We start from the raw sequence: 18,396 nt of genomic DNA, 5'->3' as shown, positions 1-18,396 counted from the left end.
CCCTGAAACAAAACTGTATATTAACATAAACTTAAAGAAATATTATTATTACTATTTTTAAAAAGCATGTTCAGTTTGGTCACGTTTCCAGTGTAAATACACAGCTTACGTTTTCATGGTGCCTCTCAAAGCTCCAAGGACATTTTGAAAAAACCTGTGTACCAGACTGCTTCTCATGTTTGAATAAGTTAATAAAAACCTCCTAAACCCTCTGCGGTGAAACTGGTTTTCAAGTCGTGCAGGAAATAAAGCCTCTGTGAAGTATATTTGTGAGCATGGTTGGTGTTTTGTGCTTCTCTGAGACGGTTTAACAGTAGCCTTTGGTTGTTTTTTGGTCAAGCTGGGGTTTCATGTGGTCGAGGACAAAAGCATGGCGAGAAATTTGATAATTTCCAAGAACTCAAGAGATGGATTTACACATGAGCAAAAAATATTGCATCTGACCTCATGTGACCCAAGTGGGTTATTTTGGGAAAACCATGGAATCTGGGCTTAAAGCAGACCTAACAAAAGACTCACTTAGAATCACTTCCTGTATACTGTAAATTTTAAACTCTTTGGAGGAGCGGATGGTCCCAGTTTGACCACATAAAGACAACAGGAATTGTGTCCAAAAATGACAAACTTTAGTGTCTAAAGAGCTCTATTTTCACATGCTTTCTTCTACTCGCTGGCATCATAGCAACAGGGGTGAATTTCATCTAAGATAAAAACTAAACTTTGGTTTCTAACAGTTACGGTAGTTTTAAAATAAAAAGTTGTTTTAATACAATATGGTTGTAGACCATGTAAAACATTAGCTGAGTTGTCCAGCAATAATTTGCGTCCAATCGTGTGAAAAACCCCATGTACACACCATGACTGATTAGTTTGCAGAACCACTTTCAGCAGCAATAACTTGACATAATCGTTTTCTGTATGACTTTATGAGCCTGTCACATCATTGTGAAGGAATCTTGGCTAAATTTTCTTTCTTTTTAATGTTGCTTCAGTTCATTCAGTTCTCTTAAGCTCCCTCGATCTGAACCTTGACTGGGACATCGGAGCACTATGACTTTTTCCCTTTGCAGTCTGTTTGTTGTAGATTTGCTGCTGTGCTTGGGATCATCGTTTTGTTGCATGAACCAAGTTTTGGTCAAGCTTTAGTTGTTTGTCAAACGACCATACATTTGACTCTTGAATACTTTGGTATACAGACGGCTCAGTGAGAGCAAGGTGCCCAAATAATCACCTGTCCATTGCTTTGCTTGACAGTTGGTATAAGGTGTTTGTGCTGAGAGGCTTTGCTTGGCTTTGACAAAAGGTGGGGCTCTGTGCTTTATGGCCAAACATCTCCACTTTGGTCATGTTGTCCAAAGGACATTGCTTCAGAGGTCTTGTTGTTTGTTCAGATGTTTGTTTGTTTCTTGCAATTTCTCTGAGTGCTGGACGGTTTGACCTTAGAGTCAGAATTTGCTGGGAAGACTGTAGAATTGTATTAACACACAGCTGAATGCTCCAGACCAGCAAACCCCCATAACCTCCTTTATGGAGGTGCTCACACTTGTTTGATGATCTGATTTGATTAGGAGCTGTAAAGATGTTTTCACAGGACTGCACAGAGTGACGTGAAAACTTTTTTTTTTTTTTTTACTGAATATTTAGCAGTATTTGAGTTAAGCATTTTTTGGCTAAACATCCAAAATGTGAAAGTAATTGCAGTTTTGGGGGGTTATAACATGTGACTGCTTTTACTTCTGCATTTTGAAAAAACCCCACTCACTTTACAAAATGTTGATATTGGCTGAAGTTGCAAAACAAGTATCATTGCCAACCTCTTAAAAAGGCCAATTTTGCTTGTTTCACATGATAGTTTTCTAAATTTGTTGTTTTTCTAGCGCTAGCCCCGTCGGTTTGAAGTGAGCTGCGCTCTTTGGGGAAATGGCAGATGTTAGCAATACTGGAATCAGAAGCTGATGGCAGTTGCTGCTGTTTTCTTTTGCCGCCAGGAAAATGCCACCATCAGTCAAATGTGATCAAATCACACCCACACAGTCCTGGAGACGGTGTCCAGCTCTTCTTCTTCTTCTCCTCTATCTAACATACTGCTACAATCTTTCAATATTTAAAAAGTCTCTTTAAACTACTCTTAAGGCTACTTCAACTCTATATTTAGTTAAACTGAGCTGTATCGTGTTACACGTGTTAAACTCTGTGCTTTTCCTTATCTAGCTTTCTATTCAGAAATAGCCTGTATATATATATATACTGTATTAGTATCACATTTAGCTGAAGTTGTTCAGTACTGAATTGCTACAACTATAATAGTATGGTTAAGACTTAAGGATTTATTATGGCAAACACTGGTTCATGTCACAGGCGAGATATGCGCAGTATTATATGAAGTACACTGCCAGACAGGACTAGAGCCAAGCTTTCATTCAACATGACAGTTTTTATATTCATGCGTTCTGTCCACAGAGTCTAGCTTTAACATAGCTGAGATTTAATTTATTAACACTAAACTCTGGTGCGGGTTAAATAAATAAAACACCCAGTTTTCTTGGTTGAGGAATAGCTTGGGAAAAGGTGAAAGATGTGGGTCTGTAACCGGGTGAAAATGCTCGCATCCTGAACGAAAGCTGAATGCATCACACATACTTGCGTTCCAGTTTTGCGTGCTGTGTGTTGCAACAGAGCAATAGAAGCAAATTCAACTGTGAGGTAGATAAACGTCCTCATGTTTTTGCCTTACTTTATAAAAGTCTTGTGTGGGTACTCAACTCGATTTAAAATATGCCGCGCTGAATGATCAGGCTGGTATTTCAACAGTTTACTAAAAGGGAGGCTATGCCAAACTCCTGTGACCTACTGTGAGCCTGTGTCCCTTAATCCCATGATCCACAACCATTAAACAGGGCTAAAGAAGGGATCGCCAACATCTACCAAACATTAGGAGGGAGTGCCATCCTTGCACATATGGTGTCACCTTCAGTACACACAAACAAGTCGATGTGTTTCTCAGTCTGCAGCCTACGAGTGTCGGGAAAGAAATTAGTTTGGACAAGCAAGGCTGCTGCCTCTGATGCTTGTCTGCCACCTCGAAAGGGTTAAGTCGGATCCCAGACTGGCCACATCACACTGTTGGACCATTTAGTGCAGGAAACCTGATAGTTTGGTTCCTTTTGATGGCCTGATTCCCAGGCTTAAGAGAATAAATTAAATGCAATCCCAGCCTAGGCCTCAGCTGCAGCAGCAGGGCATACTGATTTAGGATTTTCATCTGGGGAGCTTTTCCTTCTCTTCCTGCTCTCCTTGTCCACAACCCCTCCTCCTCCATCAATCTCCACCTCAGTCAGAAAAATGGTAAATACATTTTAAAATATGGCTTTTTGTGAAAAGCCTCAGTGCAGCTGTCAGTCACTGCAAAGAGTTTAAGAAGGTGAACAGAGGTATGACTACACAGAGGACAGTGACGGAGATGTGTCCCCAAGTGGCTCAAGAGTCTGAGATTCCAGATATTCAGTCTTTATCCCCAGTGTCTTGTTCCAGGTTGAGGGGCTTTAGTAGAGCCGCCAGTCTTATGGACAAAGGGGAACAGGCCAGTTTTATACGTTTATTCTACCGCTGTGAGTCAATGTCACCCATGACTCTGAACAGCAGAGCAACACGGGGGCTTTGAAGGATGATAAAACAAGAAAAAATAACAGTGGTTGAGATGAGACTTTTAAAACTGCATAAGCTAATATTTTAATAAAAAAATTCTTCTTATAACAAAAAACCTATATAGCACAGTCAAAAAATATGTATGCTTAATATTGTATACTACATATTTTAATGGCATATAGTGTTTACATCCAGCTGAATTACAAAGTTTTAACCCTAGTAATAGCATTAATGTGTGTAATGTTAATGCATATTTGTTGGTAAAATATTATGAATCAAGTCTAAGTAACACAACACAATTCTGTGTCTGCTTATATGTTTTCTATTTAGATCTGTGGAGGCTGCAGATTACTGCAGGACCTCACTACGTCCCGTTATCTGCGAGGAAGAGTAAATATAGAAGAGGGTATAAAAGCTCTGGCTGACCGTACCTGCTGTAATCATCTGTTTTATCTTTGATATCAAGTAATTCATTTATTGCTTTAATCTATCTATATTTTGTCCTTTATATCTGTGACCCGTGAAACATTATTTCCTCAACAGAGTATCACATGCTGACTGACATCCTCGGTTCTTTTGTCAAAAGGAACAAAACTCCCAAAGAGCTGCAGTTTTACAGCTGTGATACTGCATTATGTCAAAGAGAGGGGAAAGAAGTACTCATTTAAATTCAGTTTTATTTATATACAGTGTTGGGAAGGTTACTTTTAAAATGTATTCCATTACAGAATACAGAATACATGTCCCAAAATGTATTCTGTAACGTATTCCGTTACGTTACTCAATGAGAGTAACGTATTCTGAATACTTTGGATTACTTAATATATTATCATGCTGTTTACAACTACATGAATGTACTATTGCGGTGATTTATTACTGTTACTGAAGGTCCGCGGCTCCGAACCGTAGTAAAGGGACCTCTGGCTAATACGTCTGGTTCGTGTAGGGCTCGTAGCCCAAAAATAGCTTTACTTTGTTGTCTGGGTCAACTTTGCTAGCGAGAGACAGAGAGAGGCGTTGAAAGGCTGCTCCAACGGAACTTATTGTTTTTGGAGGAAAACATGAACACAGTGTACAGTCGAGTTTTAATAGCTTACTTACAACTGGGCTCATCAGGCATTCTTCTTGGCTGCAGTGGTTATTATTATATTTACATGCTTCCAGCTCCCGTTTCTGCTCGATGACAGCTCGTACTTTTCGTTTTTCTCCCTGCCTCCCTCACAGACACATAACGGGTATGGCAGTCCATTCTCCCTGCAGCACGGACTACACTGCCTATGAGGCTACATTCTTTAGAGCTATACTGGTAGCATTCTGCCTATTAGCTTAGCACAACAACAACAAAAAGGCCTCTCTCAACCAGGAAACACGCAGAGAGAGAGCGTCACCCTGTAACCATGGCAACCGAAACGCTGCCGCCTGGAACAACAGAGCGTAGCTGTCAAACAAAACCCAAACAGGCCTGACCCGTGACAATATGAAACAGGAAAGTACCTCCGTGTAATCCATTTATTTCAACAAAGTAACTGTATTCTAAATACCACATTTTTAAACGGTAACTGTAACGGAATACAGTTACTCATATTTTGTATTTTAAATACGTAACGGCGGTACATGTATTCCGTTACTCCCCAACACTGTTTATATAGCATCAAATCACAACAATGGTCACCTCGAGGTGCTTGATATTGAAAGGTAAAGACCCTACAATAATGCATAGAAAACAATCAACAACAATCAGACGACAGTGGGAACCAAAAACTCCCTTTTAACAGGAAGAAACCTCCAGCAGAACCAGGCTCAGGGAAGGGCATCAGTTATGCTGCGACTAGTTGAGGGTGAGGGGAGGAAGACAAAACACACATTGTGGAAGAAAGTCAGCGATTAATGATAACTAAAGATTAAAGGCAGAGTGGTGTATAAACAGATAGAGAGTGAAGTGTTGAGTGAAGATGAAACACTTGGTGCATTATAGGAAGTCGCAGCAGCCTAGGCCCAGCTCTAACTGTAAGCTTTATCAAAAAGGAGAGTTTTAAGTCTAATCTTAAAAGTAGAGAGGGTGTCTGTGTCCTGAATTCAAACTGGGAGCTGGTTCCACAGAAGAGAGTCCTGAAAGCCGTAGGCTCTTCCTCTCATATGGTTGTAAAAATACATGTTTGAGACACACTGCAGTCACACATACGTCACTTTCTATACATCCATTACTCCAGGATGTTTTTATGTTAAGAAAAGCAAATGTTTTGCCTGTATTCAGATCTGTGTCTGTCTCTGTGAATGAGACCGACAAGAAAGCTGAATCAAAAACTAGCTTTGGGGTGAGGAATTTACAGCGCAGCCCAAGGCATCCATGTTGAATTACAAATTTAAACGAGTCATCAAAAGCCAGCCTAATATGAACGTGTGGACGGAGACGTAGAGTAGGGCTGGCTCTCGGGTTCTTTCTCGCCTTGCTTCTTGCTTATTCCATCCGTCAGCAGCAGACAAACACAGACTGTGTGCTGTTCTTGTGTGATACATGAGCAGCTGTGGGTGGCCGCTGTGATGTCTTCATCCACCGTTTGGTGAGCAGTCAAACCGGAACAGAATTTCATTATAGTGGAATAAAGCGAAACCAGTTTTGTCCACCGAGGACATGAAGCCTCTGGGTTTTAGTGCAAAGAATGCTGACCTTGTAGCTCCACTTTCAGTGTTGCTCTGTTGTTTAAAGGGACAGCTTTATAACTTTAGGTTCAATTAAATGCCTTTACTAACTTATCTCGAAGAAAACAAAATGTGTAATAACCTCAGTAAAAATCTTCAGTTTAAGGATTGCTCATCTCTCCAAACAGCTGGTGCTGGATCTTTCAAAATAAACTCTGCTTCACATTCACATTTGATAACAATCTGAGGATCATAAACTTTATCACTGACTTAAACGTTAACACACAGCTAGGACAAATCTGTTACCATCATGAGGCTTTCTCTTTACTGCCAGGCAAATTAGCTTAACCTTTCAGTTTTAGCACTAGTCTGAGAAGGACACGCTAATGACGGGACAATCAGATGTACTCTACAATTTGAACATATTAAACCTAATTTCTGGACATTTTTAACATAGTAAAGAACAAATAGTTCCTTCTTAATACCATGCTGGGTTTTTAACAAGACCAAACTAGTAATAAGAACTTCAGCACTCACCATGACGTATATAATGCATTTATTACAGCGTGTTAGTGGAAAAAAACTGACCTGTTTCAGCCTGTGGCTTACCTCAGCTCTGAGGAAATTGCGAGCATTGAACTTATAATTAATATTTTGGTATTTTATTGGGTACACACTCATTAGATTGTTTAATTGCTTGGAGTTGGGTATGCATTTTTTTTTCTCCAAGACCAGCCAGCTGACCAATGCCAGATTAACATGAAGGATGAAACAAATATATCACTGCTGTGCAATTTGCAGCATGTTGTTAGTAACTAAAAGGTATTAGTTACTATTTAGCACTACAGGAAAGACCTTGTGGGCATGAAAAGCATCACAAGTCCTGAGTTCAAATAAAGACTTTAGCTGCATAAGCTGCAACGAGTGTCCAAAAGTTCATCCTCTGGGGATCAAGAAAGTAAAAAAAACACAAGTCTGGCCACCAAAACCTTCTGGGGGCCATGAATATCTAGGCTTGGTTATACTGCAGTATAATCAGGCAGAAAATAGTAACAAACGTGTTCTCCAGCAGCATGATGTGATTAGCAAGAGTGATGCTGCGCTCAGTCGTCTCAGATATCTGCTCTTATATCTGAAAATGCAGTGGAAATATTTTTAGAACCTGACGTTTTATGGGTTCTGTTTGTTGAGCGGTTTTAGGCAAAGAGCAAATGAGCAATCACTTTTGAATGGGCTTTCATTGTGTATAGGTAAAGGGCTCATTTATTAAGCAAAAGGGGAATTGTATCTGCCAAAATGTAATCTCAAACCTGCTGTTGATAGTTTGACAAGTGAGAGATGGGCAGAACTGAAGTCTTGGGTCTGACAGATCCTGTCTACACTGGGAGTCGACCCCTCAAAAAATTGTATATACTGCCCTCAGTAGCTAAGTCAGCAGGCTAGCCAATAGGTTCAGGTGCAAGAAGCTTGCCCATTCAACTTAGTGCTTGAGGGGGCAGCAAAAACCTGTTGTTCACCCTGCTATTCACTGTTTGATTAGAAATAATCAAATAAGCATATCAAATAAGTTTGATATGATTCTTCACAGTTCACTGCTTAAGAACTAATCATACATTTTCTGTAAATTAGTATTTAGTTCTTTTACTATAAATTTGCAGAAAAAAAGGATCTTCATTAATATACAACGAATTTACATTTGCCAGCTTCAAAAGGTCGAACTGAATGAGAATCATTCCAATAGCTAATGAGATACAGTACAGTATGATGCGGTGTGTGTGTGTGTGTGTGTGAGACTGCCATCTCCATCTTACTCAAGTGATTAATGAAAAAGCATTGCTGCAGAATCACAGATAAGGTGTTTACATGACAGACAAACATGACAGTGAATTTCTCCTGGGAACAGAACCGCGCGGTTAGGTAATGCATTGCTGGTCAGTTGTAAATAGCTTTTATTGGTCTTTCCAGGGTCTTTGGGGTTATACAGAGGTTATTCACCACTCAACCATCTCCACACACATATTCTCACACGAGATATGTGCTGACGGGACACACACACACGCGCACAGGCTCTATCTCTTTGTCTGCGGGGTTAATCTGAGGGCCAGATCAAAGGGTCAGGTCCAGAGATAAACTCCGGCCCCGGAGGTTCCAGCTTTCTTCTCTGCGTATATCTGCAAATCATTAAGCTCAGTGTGATTCACTGCAGTTCGAGCGGTGGGATTCTGGGCCAGATAGAGGAGGATTTGTCAGAGCCACTGCTATTGAGCCCACTGCCACTCATGCTGACGTTATTCTGTCGCTCAGCTTTGTGCCCCTGCATGTTCTGAACCAGACGCGCTCAAGACACCCGCAGAGATAAAAGAGTCTTCACCCCTGACAGGAGGGGATCTTGATGTAAACACACCACGCAAATTATACTCTCTCATGGCTTTGTACGAGGGCCCTCCAAGGAGGAATCCTTTTCAAAAGGCCAAATATTCAGCCAGTCGAATGTCTGGAGGCTTTATTGGGCAGAAAATTTTCAATGGGAAGCAAAGGGCTCTGCTTGTTCCTGCTTGACTTGGAATACTCTTCTAACAATGTAGACAGGGGAGGTTGAATGGGTACGTGTGTCATCGCTGCTGACACGCTAAATGAAGGGTATCAAAGCATGGGGGTTTGGCATGAAGGGAGGGCCAGAATGAAGAGGGGGGAAAAGAGGCAACGAAGAGAGGTGCAGGAGAGAAAGCCAAGAAAGAACTGGAGAGGAGAAAAGCGAATGGAGGCTGGGAGGCACCAACAGCTGGGCAGCTTTTCAACAAAGCAGGCCACAAAAAACATGCAGCTGCCATTATGATTTTTAAAAAGAGGACTCGCCCCTTTGGCCTCTTTGGTCCCCACATTTCTTCATCACTGCGATGCTTATGTGGAGGAGGAGGCTGGCGTTCGGCTACCTAGGATCCCAACCTTCTTCAGAACAGCAAGAGGGCTCTCACCTCGGTGCTTTGACACCTTCAGAAACAGACAGGTGACACCAGGCCTCCCCTCCCCACCCAAGATGAAAAGAATAGAGAAGGGTGGAGGTAAGATGAGGGTTCACCTCGGGGCGAGCTTTAGCACCATGACTCAGGCTCAGCTCCGTGTTGGTGGAAGTGTTGCTTTACCTGTGTCTTAGTGTATATATGATGTATACCTGTCTGTATGCATGCATGCACATGTGGAAGCCTGCACACTTTGAATATACAGGGAGGTGAGTGTGCGTTCTGTGCGTCCGACTGCTCATTCCTGCGATTCAGCAGGGTGTGTAACTGGGAGTGAACACAGTGGGAAAAACTGACAGGAATGGGAAACTCTTTCAAAAGTTCTTATACTCAATTAACGCCATAATTGATCATTAAAAGACAAGGAAAATGCATCAGAACTCCTAACTCACACATTTTTTTGCTGAGTTTTGTAAAAATCAACAAAGTAAAATTAGCAGAAATCACTGTAAGTGTACACGCCAACCAAAAAACTAAATGATATTGTAATTAATGAGCTATAAGTCAAGTGAGCCTAAAATATATATACGTGCTAACAAAAGCACTACATAAGCAGTATTTTCTTATTAAATTTCCTTTTAATAACAAAGGGATTTAAAAATAATATTTATTCAGTCGTGCTCAAGTGACTTGAAATAATTTTTAAAATAGAACAAAGCCAACATTAAAGGTTTATCTCTTCCAGCTAGAATATTGTCAGAGAGCTGGAGGCCATTTGCAGATTTGCATCTATCAGCATTTGGTTGGTGTTAGGCTGGTGTTAATTTCAAACACTGGGTGTGACCCTAAATCCACTGAAGCTGGTCTCAGCCACGCAGGCCCACTGACGCCACTTTCTTCAGCCAACTGATTTCCTGAATCTCCCGAGGCCAGGAGAAAGATGGCAACAGATGGAGGCATGGCGAGAATTGTGGACAATAGCGTGTTAGCTTTTCACATGCATCACCGGCAGCGAGAACACTTTAATATGGAGTCAGCTGTCAGGTGTGTAACTTTTTAATTATAAAGCAAAAGAAGAAAATGTGTCCCAAAGCATTACATTTTTAAATACTGTCAAAAATAAAATGCCTAGGGATCGTTATTGGACCTCAGATGAACTAGTTTTTTAGTGCCTTCCCAATCAGGAAAAAATAGAAGTTTGCACCATTTCTTAAAGATCTCTATGTGCAATATCAGGAAAGAGCGTGTGTGACCCAAATACAAAAATAAACCAGATAAAAATTTTGACACGTTTGCACAAATTTAAGACGTCAGACATCACACATAAATTCATACAAGCAAAATGTTTCAATCCTAAAGATCCTGCCTATCAATCTTGCACACACTCACATGGATACATCGGGGACAAATTGGGGTTCAGTGTCTTCGACATGCAGACTGGAGGAGCCAGGGCTTGATCTACCAACCTTCCCGCTGTTATCTGGCCGCTGTTGCCTCATAACAAGAAGTTTCTGGGTTTGAGCTCTCCTGAGGTCTTTGTTTTCCCTGTGTCACCTGGTGTTTGTTTTTTCTTCTTCTGCTGTTTCCATGCTATCTCCCCGAAAGTCCAAAGACACGCATGTTAGGTTAATTGGTAATTCTAAACTGGCTGTAGGTGAAATAAATAAGTAGATATTGTCACCAATGCTTGAAGACGAGTCTCTATGCTACATGATACAATAGAAAGATAAGTTTCCCCCCTGTCAACGGTTCAACAACACCTTTGAGGGGACTGCACCTATCTATGGTTACAATAATGTAGTTCATTTTCTGAGTGTGTGCTGTAAATTGTAGTTTATTTTTATTAATTAATAAATTAATTTATTAGTTTATTTTTCAACAGGTGTCTGGATGATATAAATATATTCATTATTCCTCAGAGGTAAAAAGCAACCAGTCATTATGTGGTTTGAATGGCAGGTAGAATAAAAAGCTTCTTCTAGCTCCTCCTTATTCACAGAGGGTTGTCACAGCAGGGACACATATTTCATTTGGCTGTTTTTTTTAGCCGGATACACTTCCTGATGGAACCAAAAAACAGATACAATCACGTTTGTATCTAAAAACACCTGTCTACAAATCAAAGAACAACCGCTTGTGATCACACAGCAGGCGATGGCTGCTCCTTAAACCATTGTTAAAACCACAAAACTACGTGAACACTATTGAAAAAAAAAAACTTGGATCAAAGCGGCTTTGGATTTATTTCCACATGGTTCAAATGAAATTGTCAACAAGATCTGTAATGAGCTTAATCTCCATCCAAAGCAGTTACATCTGGCATCTACAAACAGATATCCAAGAGTACTGGCACTAACAGACAACCGCACGTGCACAGATGGAAAATGCAAGTGTAGACATCATAGCTTACACGATCATCCCTCAGGTATCAGTAGGAAACTGTCTGTTTTTGATTTTCCTTTTGGTTTTAGGCCAGTGTTTAAAGATTTGTGTGATTTTTTTTTCCTTTTCTGAATCACTTCTTTTATAAAACATAGCTGGTATAATCATGAACTGCACCAGAACTTGATGGGCACTGTTTCTATCATCTACAACATCATAAATATGCTATTTCTGAAATGACATATATGAACATTTCCACATAAAATTTCCATTTCATTAGGATTTCAGAGCAATGATGTCCACCCAATCCAAAGCTGATGACACTGGATCACTATTTACAGCCAAGTGTTGTATTCCCATGGCCACTCCAGGTCACATAGCTACACAACACAATTTGTAAGTTGTAATAACAGTTTATAGCTCTACCTATCTGATCTCCAGATCCACATCTTTTGCCAAACAGAATTTCACAATTTCAAAGAAAGTAATTTGCACTAAAATTGAATAAAAACATCCTGTGCCAGTGACCCACGTCTCCATCACAATACACAATCGTGTTTCCAAACACAGAGACAAAACAGACAATCAACCAGTGCCAATCACAAATCTTCAGAGACGGTGCGACAACAAACCGTAACCGAGACATCAGGAAGGATTTACTGCCAATCATTTGACTCGACCACACGATGGATGATTTTCACGCATCTACACTTTGATTATCAGTTTAGATAGAAGGGAGAAGTGCAAATGAGGGGCCATTCGATCAAAATAATGAGCTGAAAAACACAGCCACTCATTATTTTGGCACGGCTTTGAATCAGGTTAGGGTCCCAGTATACATTACCTTGGCAAAACCCAGCGTAAACCCTGATAAGATGAAATTATTATTAATAATAATCATAATTATTTATTTATTTGTTTATTTTTCAACAGGTGTCTGGATGGTATAAATATATTCATTATTTCTCAGAGTTAAGGAGCAATAGTTATATTTGTAATAATTTACCTTAATGCTTTACAGAATCTGGAACCAGTCATTATGTGGTTTGAACGGCAGGTAGAATAAAAAGCTACTTCTAGCTCCTCCTTATTCACAGAGGGTTGTCACGGCAGGGACACATATTTCATTTGGCCGTTTTTTTAGCCGGATGCACTTCCTGATGGAACCCAAAACACATACATCACGTTTGTATCTAAAAACACCTGTCTACAAATCAAAGAACAACCGCTTGTGTTCACACAACAAACCGCAACCGATACATCAGGGAGGATTTACTGCCAATCACTTGACTCGACCACACGATGGATGATTTTCACGCAAGCCGCGCCAAACACTGCTTCTTACATATCTGCACTACGGATCTGTGTGAAAAATAATCATAAATAATAAATGACCCAGAGGGTACAAAATATTTTTACAGCACAGAACATCTAAGGATTAGTCAGGACGTGTCAGCTCATTGATTCTTAGATGTCCTGGGATGCATTTGGTTTCACATAAACGATCACCATGACACATAATGGTAGTGAGTAGTGTTGAATTTGGAGGAATTAAATCATCCCAGCAAGTACAAGTCTGTATCTGACTGAAAAAAAGAAATGAAATAAATATAAATGCCACACATTTTCTTAACTGTTCATTCGATTACAGTCTTGGGGAGGCTACAGTCTAAAGACTCAGAAAGCTTTGAAGCAGGTGAAGAGGCTAAAAAACACAAGAGCACGCTGCATGCAGTCAAATTAAAATCTCGGAGGCAAAAAATACACATGCCTTAACAGATTTTAGCCTCTTTAATGCAATTGAAAAATGTCATATATCATAATGTATTTCTACATATACATGGCTTATTTAAGCATGAACAATATAATGAGTAACTTAAATTTCTGGCCACTTTTTAAGGCCTAATTTGTCAACAAAAAAAGAAGTTGAGACTGAGATATCTTAAAATGTGTTTGATCGCATAATGTTTTTCATCCTTCTGCTCTGAGATGTCAGGGGCTGCAACTTAGACTCTACAAACAAATTATGTTATTAATTATATCAAAAGAAAACCCTCCAACATCTATGGTGCAAACCTGTGTCATAGATATCTCAGCCCCTTTACACAACATGTACCACTGTGAGATAAGAAAACAACCCTGGAGACAGATTATGTCTGAGAAAATCTTTTCAGGGAAGATGGACAGGTGGAGCCAACCTGGTGGTCTTCAGCCTGGATTCTTTACGAGACACTCTGAATCACAAAGACTTTGGTCTGGGCATGAAAAGTGCATGTTTAGATGCATGTACCTCTGTGTTTATTGTCACACAGGAGTATTGAGTCTTTTTATATTTACATGCTGGGTTTTCATGCTTTTTCAGGCCACACATGTACACCTTTATCTGTGTGTTTTGGGTGTCAGGGTCTCGACACTTTAAGCTTCTGCTTTTTGTACCTTCAGGATCTGAGGTCTTAACCCATCCTATGCACACACAGCATGCACACAAACACACACACCACAGAGGGTGTACAGGAGTCAAACAGCAGCCCTGGGTGTCATCTATCACCTCTCAGAGTTCAAAGTCCAGCAGGACAATGGAGCTCAATTAGGAGCTTACAGGGGGATCTGGGCCTTTTGCTGCCAGGTTAACAAATACTGACAGGGGAGCACACTCGAAATCTCTCTGCGCCTGTATTTCTTTTATTTAATGCCTGCCTTTCTGTCTGCTTTCTATTATATGCAAAATCGACATTGTTTAACAGGAAATAAAGGCTGTTAGACGACTTCCACAGACTGTACTTATAGATTGACAAGGATGAAGAGTCTTCACTATTTACCATTATCATCATTTCAAAGTCTATTACCTTATTGTGGAGTGTAAATGTATTTATTTGGAGTTTTAACAAAATAAATTGAGGTAACAAGTGTTTTGGTACTTTTCTTCTATTTTGTATTGATTTGTCGATAAAGCTTCAAAATGACAATAAATATCCAGTTCCCAGAGCCCCACATTTGAATACCCATACTCTATAATAGTACATTTTTGAGATACTCCATTTGCAAAACAGAGAAGTGCAGTGAATCCTCATATTTAGGAAGCTCTTAAAAGTTAATACTTTTTTTCTGTCACACACACACACACACACACACACACACACACACACACACACACACACACACACACACACACACACACACACACACAGAGAGAGAGAGAGAGAGAGAGAGAGAGAAACCTCCTCCACCCATTAAGCACATTGTCCATGGTGTCCCCACTGTCGGCATCCCAGTCATTGTGTGCGTCCACTGTAACTGGAGACCAGTCTAGACTGGCTGGCTACTACCTCTAATCCTCAGAAACATGCAGCTGAATCAATCTGAAACCAGAGAGCTGCCGTCACCCCTGTTAGCAGCCCAACAACACAAACACCCATTGTGAAGACAAACATACAAATAACAGACATCTACCAGCAGACAGGTCCTCATAATGCAACACCACGACTAGCCTGATGTACTGGTTTAAGTGGTGGTGGCACAACTAGCCGCAGATATGTTGGTTGCTTTAATAAAGCAGCAGTAGCATGGAGTGAAGCAGGGATGTAGTACACATTTAACTGCAAGTTTCAACTAAAGCGCTTTTACCAAACTGATGCTTCACAAAACATTTTTTTATATGTACTTGAATTTATCTGTTAAGCCATCAATTTAATTGAAAATACACCAGCAGCTGCTAAATTAATAACAGTTCATTGAGTAGTTCTCAAGTTCTAAACATCCACCAAACTTTAATTGAATTGAGCACTTTGAATCACCTTGTTGTTGAATTGTGCTATATAAATAAACTTGCCTTGCCTTGATCTTCGTGCACGATGAGCTGAAAATCAGCAAGCTAAACTGTATGAAGGGCTTTCAGAAGAAACTTGGAATATATTAACATAAACAAACACTACTGAACAGGTTCTGTTGACTTCTGGGGCACAATGATGCGGTCAGGGTTTATACAAAAATGTCTGCGGCACTCAGGAATGTGGTGTGGAAGAATGATTGGAATCAGGCAGATTGTACTATGTCGGATACTTGTAACAAATGATTTTGTCTCTTCAAAGCAGAATGCAATAACGAGATGCAATGAGCAGCAGAATGGGACAAAAAATGTTGATGAGCAGAGACACATGGTGACGAGGCGACAGGTGACCAGAGAAAATGTCGGCCATGGCCACATCTGTAGACCTCAGATCATCTTTACGTCCACGCTCTGGCTCATTCCACAGTGTGACACTGAGGGATGATTGTGAAATGACACTCCCTCACAGCCATGTAACTAACACATGTCATTTGTCTTTGGGGTTTTTTCATGGGGAAGATCATTTATGTGTAACCAAACCTCTGAGCAACATGCTGAAATACCTAGAAAAGGAAGACTTTGAAGGTGAATAAGTAAAATGACAACATGTCTTCTATTGTTTTAAAAAAACCTATGCAGTGCATTGTCCATCTTAAACAGTAGGGATCCTATCACAACTCTGATAATTCTGATACCATCTTTTTTTCAGATGTTTAACTTTCAAGGTCTTTAAAATAGGCCGGTAACAAAACGGGTTCAAAGGTCTTCAAAAGTGGTGCAGAGATTAGCGCTGTTGCCTCACAGCCTAAAAGCCTGGGTTTGAATCCTCTGTGTGGAGTGTGCATGTTCTCCCTCAGACTTTGGATTTTCTCGAGGCACTCTGGTTTCCTCCCACAGTTCAAAGACATGCCTATTAGGTTAACTGATGATTCTGGCTGTTCACAGGTATAAATGTGTGTTTTAAAGTGTTAGCCCTGCAACAGAACGGCAATCCAACCAGAGTATTCCTTGTTTTTCATTCTGTGACAACTGGCATAGGCTCCAGCTCCCAACAGTCCAGTGCTCCCAACTATTGCATGAGCATAAGAAAATTGATGGATGGCCTTTAATACATAGGTCTAATCTGGAAAATGCTTCTTTCCAGGGAAGATCTCCTTTTTTGCATAAAAATGATTGTAAACCATAATTAATTACATTAGAACATTTAAAAATGCTGAACACAGATAAAGGTAACAGTGGAGTTAATTAAATATCATCACCATCTTGGTCATTTTTTGAGGGTTAAAAGGTTTTCAGATGAAGTTCAAGTTTTGGCAAAACAGCATTAAACTCCTTAAATTTTCTCAACACAACTGCACAGACGTTGCTTCACTTGACCCCGACCCCAAGTAACCGTAGAGGAATACTCCAAAGTTTCTACTAAACTCAATAAAGAATCAGGACTCAGAAACACATCCAGTGCACTGTGCAAATCATTCATGCACTGCATCATACAGTAATCAGACCCTTATTTTCCATTAGAAACCTCAATAAAGTTCCATTTAATGTCTCAAAATGTTAAGCTCTGTTCAGACCAAATGCACAGGAAAGTTTCATGTGAAAACCGTCACTTTAATCGATTTTTGGAAAACCACAAATAACTTACAAAGGGAGTAAAACAGAGAGCTTAATGCATTATGGATGGCACTCTCAGTCATGGTTAAAAGAAACCATTGTTGCATTAGAAGTGGAAAGCAGTAACTTGTTGACCAATTCAACCGCTCTGCCTCAAGTGAGTAGAAATAAACAGTAGATGAAGACGCACAATGGAACGACTCCTTGGCCAGTAATTGTGTAGAGTCATATTTAAGTTGGGATTAGAAATGAAATAAGTGAAGCAGAGAAAACAAAGTCACTCTATTTCCTTATTGGTTATGAATGGACAAAAGTGATAAATCCCATGGCCAACAGATGCCTTTGTGATTTGAAGGTAAACATAGAGTACGCCACTCGCTATAACAACTGATGCCGGAGTACTGTGTCAACAATATTTTTCTAAAATCCCTTACCATGAGCCGCACAGTCTACGAAGTCATATGTTATTCTGAGATTGTTTCTGAATCATTTTAAAAGCTTTAACAGGTTAAAATGAACAATTTAAAAAACAGAAACAAGAAAAATGTAGCAAAAATCACATTCATGTTTCCTATTGCCAAATCACGCCATTTTTTTTTGTGCAAACCCACCTGCTCTGCAGAGCCGGTAGCAGACATTATAATATCCCGCATCAGCCAGAATACAGTTGGCTTAGTAAAATGATCCTGTGGTTTTGTTTGCAAAATGTCTATTTGTTACCAGGCGTAATGTAAACAAACACTATGGACAGACAGGGAACGTTTTGTGCTGTGGCAAAACCGGCCTGCGTGGAAACCACATCGTCGATCAAATCAAGAGCTCCGGGGCACAAAACCATGTTATATTTCTGAACTGTTTCCAACAAGGAAAGAAAGACAAAATTGTTTGATTTTTTAAATCTGATAACTGACAGTCAAAATAACTTGTATTTTAACAAGTTAGAGAGAAGACTTTCCTGTGTTTATTAGCTTGTTTTGTATATTTCAGTTAGGTTAAACTGGAATTTGATTTTGTGACAGTTTTGTTCCAGTTCATTAATGTAAATATGATGAAATATGGTTAAATCTCTCTCTCGATGGATCGTTCAGAGTGTGAGTGTGTGTGCAAATGTGAGAAAGTGCTTCAGCATAGTTAGAGTTGCTGCACAAATGCGTGTGCAACTTGGACTTGTAAGAGAAAAAACTTTGAGCGCTCAGCTGAGTGGAAACTTCTAATTGATGAGTCTGTAAATTGTTGTAATTTCAGGCAAGAAAGGAGTTTTTCTTCTTTTTCTTTTGTTTTTCTTGTCTAAAAATGAGAAAGCCAAGTTGTGATTGTTTGAAGCACTGA

The sequence above is a fragment of the Neolamprologus multifasciatus genome, chromosome 10 (genome assembly GCF_963576455.1).
Source record: "Neolamprologus multifasciatus chromosome 10, fNeoMul1.2, whole genome shotgun sequence".
Taxonomy (NCBI): domain Eukaryota; kingdom Metazoa; phylum Chordata; class Actinopteri; order Cichliformes; family Cichlidae; genus Neolamprologus; species Neolamprologus multifasciatus.
This window is presented reverse-complemented; position numbering follows the sequence as displayed.